The sequence below is a fragment of the Nymphalis io genome, chromosome 5 (genome assembly GCF_905147045.1).
Source record: "Nymphalis io chromosome 5, ilAglIoxx1.1, whole genome shotgun sequence".
In the NCBI taxonomy this organism is placed as follows: domain Eukaryota; kingdom Metazoa; phylum Arthropoda; class Insecta; order Lepidoptera; family Nymphalidae; genus Nymphalis; species Nymphalis io.
The window spans coordinates 5335097-5344598 of NC_065892.1; positions in this window are offsets into that span (position 1 = coordinate 5335097).

The following is a 9502-nucleotide window of genomic DNA, read 5'->3' on the forward strand; positions in this document are numbered from 1 at the left end:
TAAAAATTAACTTCATTCTACATACTAAAACTGTACTAGACTGTACAGTTGATAGACCGTATTGTCACCTGCATTAAAATGTTGCAAATTACAGCTCAATCGGTTGCGTAGAACTGGGTCAGCATTCACTTGCAAAATTAAAAACAATAACAGGTGCTTTTCTTAAATTCTTAGATTTAGATTAATTATTATTAAAATATAAAGAAGTAGAGAAATTACAAAAACACACGATCAGAATTTTAACCGCATTTAATTTAAAAAGGTAAAGGTAACGTGCCATTACCTAATTTAACGAGAGACTTGATAATTTGTAAGCATTATACCTTACCCACATTATCAGTTTTATTCAGCGCTATAATATATATTTATTTCATTTCTCTCAGATAAGGATAATAAATAATTCATAGGATGTACGAAATTAGACGACGAAAAAAAATCTTTGAAATAAAACTCTTTCGACATAATTTATACGACTTTTACTGTTAAAATCGCGTTGCCTATTACATAAATGGGCAGTAACGGGTTTCCTTGATACGTGACCTTAGACCATAATGTACAGGACTCTTAATCTCTCGTAAATATACAAGCCAAAAAAATATAAACCTTATACTACATATCTTAAGGTTCATTTTGTATTTTAACACTGTTTTGATTATAAATCAACTTATAATTTGCAGAACACTACGTTCTGCAAATTATTTACACTGAAAACTATGTTTTACTTAGTAATATAAACAACTTCATTTATTAATAACGGAATATACTTATAATAAAGCGAGAATATTCTTCAAAGGTTTGGTACCAAATTGAAAAAGTTTTGCATTGCAAACCCTATTGAGTAGTACAGACTCTTACCCATACTATAAACCGCATATTATAGCAATTTCAGTTAGTTTATTGCTATTTTTACACTATATTGCTCTTATTAGAGTGTAAACATTAAACGGTATTGTAATTTTTAATTTAGAACTAAGTAAATTACTAAGAAAATCATAATAATTATCTATCCTTGTACCTAATGCTATGCCTATGACAGTACATCTTACTGAAGGTTACGCGTGTTTTATCCTTCATTGCTTATTGAAATCTACTATAATATTACTATAAATTGATACATATGTATAGTTGTATGATCGATGGTATTGCCGTATGTCTAATGTTTTTTTTCTTAAACGTTTTTGAAACATCGTGTAACATATACGCAAACACTGGACTAGTATTTTCTGAAACATTAAGCAGTTAGTGCGTTACTAGAAATATTTATATGCAGTAAAACATTTTATTAATTTTGATAAGGATTAATATTGTGCGTCAAATGATGTAATTTAATTTATAGTGGATGTCAGTTATTGAGCGTCAATATTAGCTGCATATGTATAATATAAGAAAAACTCATGCACACTATTTTATAAAAAAATATATTTTTTGTCCATATATAAACAAAGCGTAGATAAAATGATAGAAACCAAATATTGGTATAAATATTAATATAAACAGTTGCCAAATAACAAAAAAATCTATGAAAAGCATCCATTGATGACATTAAACTGTCTAATATATTTAAAGAGTTACTTGCAGTAAATACACGGTGCAGTCGGTTTTAGATAATCCGTATATAATCATTTTTGAAGGAGGTTAAAAAAAATTCAAATATTATTTGTAGTTAAAATGAGTACTTACAAATTAAAAAGAAAAGTAAAAGCAGATACTAATTATCATTGTTAATTAATTTTTGCCATACAAAATTGAACATCAATTAACAATTCGAAGCGTTTAAACAATTCTAAGCAATCGACCAGTTTTGCAGAAAATGTCTTCCGATTAAGACAACTTTCTTCGCAATTTAGTAACAATTATTAATATGGCAATAATGAAATATTTACGATGCGAGCCATTCACCTCCAATTAGCAGTAAACAATGCGCGAAATCCCAGTAACCGCATTTCGTTTTAATGGCAACATGCATCTGACCTTGATACTGCATCATTACACTAACAGCAATCATCTGACGGATTGATAGCTGTAAATATGATTATAACTTCAAAAAACTAAGCAGCACAAGATTGGAAATTTAACTTTAATCTAACGTCTTAAGGTCCTAACATTACTACATTATATCTTATTGATAAGAACATCCTCGTTATTGCCTTCATAATAAAGTTAAAAAGCCAAAACAGAACCGTTCGTGACATTATAAAAGTTCGCGCACGTATAGAATCATTAAATAGACGAGACTGTAAGGGACTACAGTAGATTGGGATGTGATAGTGATGACTCACTTGAATTAAGGCGGCAGCTTTCCAAACGAAAGGTGCTGAGAGATCGCTGCAATTACAGCGTCCGTGGCGCGACCGGGCAGTTATGATCTTTTTGCTAAAGACCCGTTATCTTAGTTTAGATGCGCGGCAAAAACGCAGCGAGCGCAGTGAAGAGACTTATACCGTGGTGACCGGACGCTGAAGTGATGAGGAATATGTCTTTCCGAGCACTAATCGTTATCGCGTTTACCGCCTGCTTGTATCAGGCGACAGCGAGACCCGTGCGAAGGACGCTCAATTTCAACATGTTCGTGCTCAAACCACAGGAAGGTACGTCTGACCGGACCATCCTGACCACGGATGGAATTTCGAGATTCGGTCCGATTTTGGAATACTTGGTTCAACGGATGCAAGGAATGATGTCTGTACGATTGCCTCCAGATGTGAACAGTTATCAAGACGTAGATGCTAAAGTACCGGTAGGTGATACAATGGAAAACGAAGTCGATGGTCTCCAAGAGTCGAAGATGCCAGGAGTTATTGTTCGACCATCTCGCACGAAACCTGGAACATACGAAGTTGAAATTGACGTTGTGGTCGATGATGGACTACCAAACAAAATTGAATGAACTCTAGTATTTATAGGAAAATTGGTAATATAATTTTGAATTTAGGATGAGTGTACCTATTTTTTTAGCTTTTATTTATTCTTGCCATATCCGATTTAATAAATTATTTTTGTGATGTGTTAATATTGTATTTGTTATAATAACCTTCGTAGTTATTGGTTTTTCTTTTTCACTAGTTATAGACACAGTATAATCTGTCTTTTTCATAAGATATCATGTACACGTTTAGTTCCAGCCTTATTGAAAGCTTAATTAAACGCATTAATTATTTTTATTATAAACATTGGATACAGTATTACAGATTATGTTTAGAAAACGTCCATATAATAATCCATTTTCAAAAAACAAAATTTAAAATTTCAATTAAAAATGTAATGTAAATAGTAATAAAAAACCTAAATTTAAAATCTAATCTATTAACACCAAATCAATTTTTTTTCAGACCTTGTTGACAATCAGGAAATTATTGTTTTTCCTTTTATAAAACTGTACATTGACTGCGATATCGTGTGTAACGGGAACCCAACTAGTTCCCATCTAGTACTAGATTCTTAATCATACATTACAGGGCCGGTATCAGACTGGAATTTAAAATTATGTAGCGAATTGTATCTTTAGTGAATTCCGTGTTTGAACTCTATACCCTTTACTTAATTTTTTATTATTGATTTATTTTTGTTTTAATACTAATTTTTACATATGAATCTTTTACTTGTAGCATTATGTAGAAATTATCAACTCGTACAATCCATAGATTTGTAGAAACATTTCTCTAATTATTATATTTTAGTTAGTTTTAGGGTGAGGAGCTTTTGTCAAAATCTATTCACAACATTACTATAAATGGTATATTTATAAAATAGCTTCACACTGGACTGGAAACATTTAAAATGCAAACATTCAGATTAAAATAATTCTCATAAGCTGGAATTGAATTCGCAAGGCAGTCACCAGTTAACCACTGTACCACCAGTCTCATGATTGATTATACAAGAAATGTAGACATAGATGATCGCAGTACTATTTATTGACATTTTTAATTGATTATGACATATAGTTGCATGTTTTTTGATTTTGAAGGATGAGTTACCCAGTGTAATTAAAGGTACGAGGGACATAACATCTTAGTTTCCAGGGTTGGCGCATTGGCGATATAAGGAACGGTTAAAATTTCTTACGGCACCAATGTCTATGGATGGTGGCCACTAAACATCAAATGGTCCTTTTGACCGTCTGTCTTCCTAATAAAAAAAAATCATGGGCTGCATTGATAAAAAAACACGTTAGGATGTTTACGTTATTTTCAATATATTATACCTTAGAAAATAATTAAGATTATTAAGACAAAAACTGATTAATTATAAGCCAACTTAACTCTTTCAATAATCTATTTTAGTAAATAATAAGGGCATACGTATGCCTATAAGTTGTAAAGACACGAATCCTAAAAAAAATATCGAAAATCACAAACTCACCTTGATAATAAAAAACCAACTTGTGAAGTAATCAATGAATACTGAGCTGCGAGTCTGTAATATGACAAGTGGAGCCATGAAATACTTAATATTTAATAATACTTAAAGTATGTATATAAATAATTATGTATGAAACATGCGTCTATTGTCCAAATGTAATGAAAGTAAAACCGCGGGGTAAAGCTTGTATGATAATGAAGTGCTTTATTTTCAATCAATATACTTCTGCTTACAAAATAAAAGAATTTAAAAATACTTTCGTTCGATTGTTCGCTATGATTCATTGTGATATTCATTGATATCGAAGAAAGTGAAAATAATGAAAAATAAACTACTTGCAACAAAAGTATGCTAGCATATAGATACATCTAGTTCTCTACAGCGAACCGCAACCAATTTACAAATTTACAATAATATTGTTGTGTTCCGGTTTGAAGGGTGAGTGAGCCAGTGTAATTACATGCACAAGGGACATAAAATCTTAGTTCCCAAGGTTGGTGGCGCATTGGCTATAAGCGATGGTTGACATTTCTTACAATGCCAATGTCTAAGGGCGTTTGGTGACCACTTAAGATCAGCTGGCCCATATGCTCGTCCACCTTCCTATTCTATAAAATAATAATAATAATAATAAACTATTTGGATTACTTTACCTCCCTCCCTTTCATTAAAATCCCTCTTATTTCACTAACTATTGAACAAAAAAGCTATATTTAAAAAATAAAACACAATAATTATTATTTAAAAAAAAAACACCCTGAACCTCAGGATATTACATAAAAGTATTTAACATATACTTTAATTTCACATATGTACGCATTAATAATTTATCTTATTAATTTTAATGATCCACAAATATATTTTTTATTCAATTATATATATTAGACTTAATTGGATTTCTTCTGTATAATGAGGAGGCTGTACATCAGACTTTGCACAATTTTTGTTCATTTTTGGAATGTTGTCAATTGAAAATTTTGAAAGATAATTTTTCTGTGATTATCCCATAGTTATTTTTCCAAAGCTTTCTAAAAATATAATCTATATGATAACTCTTTCATTCAACAAATTATTTTTTTTACAAATTTAAAGCACTTTTAATACTGATAACATAGCACTAGCTAGATGGTAGACATATTACTTAATGTTACGCTGGTCAAAATATGACATGAAGCATGAGCAAACAATATTATCTATAACCTATAAATATTATAATACAAAGGCTGTAAATTCCTCTTCTGTATCTCCGCTAAATCCTTCTAAGCCACGCAACGGATTTTGATACGGTTTTCCTAATGGAAAGAGTATTAAAAGTGAATGAATTATATGTATAATTTGTATACATTTTGTACAAAATGACAGAACTATGTCGGTGTTTTGTCAAAAAAGCTTTTCGTACGCTTGCAGAGCTACCGCTGGCTTAACCTTAGGAGATAAAAAAAATAATGTTCTAAAAATTGTAGGTCTTAAAAAAGCCTACAAAAAAGTCTTCGAAGGCATATGTCTATCTCCTAGTGTAAACTCACAATAACTAATTTTATCAATTACAAATTAGTAAAAAATTATAGGTTATTTACGATCTCATTTTCTCGAATTCATTATTATTCCTTATTCAGATTAACGATTATGTTTGTTAGCTTAGGGATTTAATATGAATTAAAATTGTCTATTACACTTTACCATTCGAATGAATTATTTAGGAAGGCGGGCCGGCAAGGCGAAGGCGGCTAGTGCAGAAAGTTTTTCCCGTCTGTACTGGCCGTCGTCGCGTTTGGACTCTACTACCACTTACCATCAGGTGGAGTAGAGTCGTTTGCCCTCCCGGCGAATATAAAAAAAAAATCACAGTTTCTAAATTACGTGCAATCGAAAAAATGCTGGCAGTCGGCCGGCACGCTGTCGCCGTTGACGTTCGCGCGATGGCCAAAGCGTTTCTTCTTTTAGTTATTTCATAAATTGTTTATATTATTTTTATTTTTCAAGAATAAAACTCCATATCTTTTAATTTTAATAATAATTTTAACTGTTACCCTGTTCATAATAATAACTATAATTTGTATTATTTTGTTTTATTTTAATAGGTAGTTAAGTTGAGTTACATAAAGTTATACGAAGCTAATGTATGGCTGAAATGTTTCGCGCAACAAAAATAGTTATTTTGGCGGCCAGCGATGCGATTGTGGGGAAATCAGTGTGAGGGCTTAGTCGGAGATTGTTGAGTCGTTAACGGTCATATATATAATTAAATTTGTTTTTAGTATGCATGTATTAATAGTAACTTAGGTCTATATTTTCTTAGATTAGTCATAAAAAAAGATTGTTTATTCTGTTCATATACAGTCAGTTGAAGTGACATACTTCAATTGTTAAAAAATAATTGTAGTTTCACATATTTACTACCCAACTACGTCTTATTTTGCGTTAATTTTGATCATTAATTTTCATCTAAATTTAAAATTATTATGATAAGTTTTATAGAAATATATATTATTAAGAATGCATTTGAAAGTCGCTCCAATTGTTAAATATTTATTGACGTGGCTGCCTCGTTGGTCTAGTGGCTTTATGTAAGGCCGCAGATCTGGAGATCCTGGGTTCAATTCCCAGGCCGGGCCAGCAAAAAGTTATTGGGTTTTTCTGTCAGAAAAATTCTCACTAGCAACCCGGAGTCTGAAAGTTGGAAGTGTGTTTACTCCCGTGCCTCGGAAACCACGTAAAGCCGTTGGTCCTGCACCTGTACTCTTTCCGGTCGTGTCGGATTACCGTCCCATCTGATTATGAAAGTTAGGGAATAGTGGTTGGTGCACTCTGCACCTGTATTTGTAATATCTCCTGCTTATATGACTAATGTATCTTGAGATTGGTCGCCGTAACCGAAATCGGTCTGAAGGATATTATTATTATTTATTGACGTACATCTTACTTATTACTTCATAAGTTTTGTTTCTTTATTTCAGGTCACGCTTCATATTGATAAATATTGCTAACTAATATTATGCAATTGAACCAATATTACGAGATATTTAAATAAACGCATGAAAAAATACGCTGGGCGTGTTGTACTATGCTTTATGCATATATATGCTATTTTATGCCTATACCACAGTACTCTTTATAACTGAAGACCGATGAGCGAATGTTTCTATCTAATTGATTAAATAATGCTCGGTATAAAATACTTATTTTACCTATACGAAGTCGGGATGAGTATCTAGTCTAATTACAAATTTAAATTAAGATTATAATCTACAGCAACAGTAGAAATCAATAAAAAAGTTATTTACTAATTAAACTCACTCACTCACTAAAAATATTTACACAAATGCAACAATTTGTGTAAATATTTTTATTTAACAATTGCAAGGCGTGAAGAGGCATCTTGCGGGCCGGCAAGGCGGGGACGGCTAGTACAGAACATTCTTCCCGACTGTACTGGCCGTTGTCGCGTTTGGACTCTACTACCACTTATCATCAGGTGGAGTAGAGTCATTTGCCATCCCGGGGCATATAAATAAAAAAAAAAAAAAAAAATAACAATTATTACAGTCAGTAACATTCGACTTTTGAGCAAAATAGTTAAGATATTCCGAAATTGATTGATATTTAACAAAATTATTCGGGGTTTCACACCACGTTCTTTCTTTGTCGTATGAAATATTCAAAGCCTTTAAAACAAACGTAAGTTAAGTGTGTACGACGTTTGCGGTTCGATCTTAAACTAAGTTCAGCTAATTTAAAATATTCCCAATTATTTTAAATTAAATGTAGTCGTAATGTAGTTGTATTTGTTTTTATCGTAGTATAGCCATTTCGTCGTTTCGTCATGCATATTTTTCCTTTTCATCTGACATAATAATAATAATAAGTTAAAATGATTTTGCAAGTTAAAAGAAAAAAAAAGAAATATATAATATATATGTTTTACTAGTTCATGTAATCTAAGTATGTCATATGGTTTTGTTATAAACCTTAGCCTACAAACAACAGTATTCATAACTCATTAGCACACGTTGCTTTTAAATAGCCTATTGTGTTATCTTAGTATACCCATTAGGTTGTTTTTAATGTCGATATGTGCAGATGTTTCAGCACCGTAATTTATTTTACGATAGGCATATTATATTTTTAATTTAATATTATAGAAAATTTATGATCTTTTGCATTCTATTCGTTCAACGATGCATTAAGCGCATATGGGTAATAAATGCTAATTAGATAATATGAAATACATAGTAAATCTACACTCAGACTGGCACTTGACTTTGCCGTATCTCTTAAAAAGAGCCGCCGACAAGTCCGCGCATGTGCCTCGTAAGTAAGCGGTTGTTCTCTTTTATTGTTAATGTGATCTCTGATTTCGATACAACTATGAAATTGACTAAACTTTACCCATAAATTAGGATTGTGCTTTTACTTCTTGGTTATAAATAGTAAGTAATACATCATCCTTGTCTAAAAGATCTGTATTGCCTAAATATATTTAAATATTTATATATTTAGGCAATGTATTTAGGCAATACACATATTTTAGATAGAAAGTTCTTAATTTTTCCAGAATTATTTGGTAAATTATCAATCGAATTTCGTCCTATACGTAGCTCCCGAAATAATTGCTTATTGATTATTTTAACTACCTGTAAAATGTTTGACATCTAGGCATCAAAGGCCTGTAAAGTTCTCTTGTCCTGCCTGTAAGCCGTGAAAAATCAGTACTGACCTCGGTTAAGTGTGTGTCTTCGGTTAAAATAACCGAATGTTCCATACACTATCTCTGCTCATTGGTAATTTTTTAATTATATTTATGAGATTTAAATAAAATAATAAAAACATATTAGTGGTTTCTTTTTAAATTATCTTTATCCATATTTAAAACAGTAACTGAACCCTAAAAAAGAAAGCACTAAAGGACAAGGTCACGTTCTGCCAGTGGGTCAGTAGTCACATCAGCTCATGCATAATAATAGCTAAGCAATCATCACACGCATTCGCTTCCTGACTGTCTACTTCATCGTTACGCTATCGAATACATTTTAAATTATATTTATTACAAATATAATTTTATAATTATTTCAAACGATTTAAAGGTTCAAGGAAAAATTAAATAGACAAAAAAATAAAAAATTCTGCCTATAATTAAATT